This window comes from Archocentrus centrarchus, chromosome 2 (genome assembly GCF_007364275.1).
Source record: "Archocentrus centrarchus isolate MPI-CPG fArcCen1 chromosome 2, fArcCen1, whole genome shotgun sequence".
NCBI lineage: Eukaryota > Metazoa > Chordata > Actinopteri > Cichliformes > Cichlidae > Archocentrus > Archocentrus centrarchus.
In genome coordinates, this window is record NC_044347.1 from 28,378,069 (window position 1) to 28,379,435 (window position 1,367).

The window sequence follows — 1,367 nt, forward strand, 5'->3', positions numbered from 1 at the left end:
AACAGCTCAATTACCAAGAACTTTAAAAGGGATACTTTACATTGGATTTGAGCCAATAACTGTATTATCACAAGCATTGACCCCGGGGAGTGAAACTGGTGGTCTGGAGATTATGTTTCTTGCCTCAGTCAACACAACTGTGAGTGCTGAGGCTGGTGGATATTCAAACTGATAATCCTAGTGTTACCAGGTACCTCCTGGTGAGGGTGGGGATTGGGGGTGGGGGTGGTGGTGGTGGTGGGGAATGATGCTTCCATTCTGAAGTGCAAAGAACTGCTATTATGTCATAATAACCCAACCTATTATTATTTTTTTTTATTTGGAAAACAGGATTTCAGACTGAAAGCCCTTTTGCCACACAGTTACACATGCATGCCCATGCCAGTGCACAAGCACACGCACAGGCAGCATATCTTCAGAAAAAGAAAAAGAAAAATCCTCCCACTGGGATCCGCTGCTGCAACATCATCACCATCACCATCACCATCACCATCATTGTCAGTTAGGGATTGTTTTATTTTGTTTTTCAGAGTTCTGTGAAGCTCTTAAACTTTTACAAGGATGTGGGAGAGGATCAGATGCTACAGTTGTGCCACATGCGTAACATTTCATAGGACAGATAGATTCCTCTTGGGGAAAAGGTAAGGAGGGGTGGAGTAAACTAAAGACATTTGCTCAATATTCTGATATCAGTCCACTTTTCTGTTACTATGACAACCCACAGAGTTTGCACATGCAGCTGTCATGATTGATTAGCCATGGTTGGAGGTGTGAGATGGGACAGCGCTCAGCTGCCTCCAAGGGTCTGATAAATTTCGATTGCCTATCAAGCTGAGTTTCTCCGCACCGTTACATTTGGAGCGTCCTTCCTCTTCTTGTCTGGCTCCTCTGCATCCTGTTTTGTAGGTGGGAGTGTCCACCATACACACCACAGACAGCTGCAGTCTCTCAGTGGCCATGTTGTCATGCACAGCAGCGGTTTCAAGGAAATTAGGATCTGTGTTATGAATGTAATTATGTCATTATGTTCTCAGCTGAAGTAAGTACAATCATAGGAAAGAAGAAGTGTGACTACTTTCTCCCCCTGGGGTATGCATACACTTTTGCCTCGTTGCACAAAGACGTCATGTGCTTAGCTCAGATGGAGATGAGGATGTTTTTTCTTTTTTTTTTGTCAGACTGGTCCAGCACTATTTATTTAATTATATATGAGGGCATTGCAAAAACAGGGTTCTGATCAAACTATAATAAACAAAAGACACATCATATATCAATCTAACTAATTACACAATGTAGTGAAATTTGTATCAACACTAAGCTTATTTACAACACATAATTTTACTTATCAAGTCTGCATCTTTTAGAAT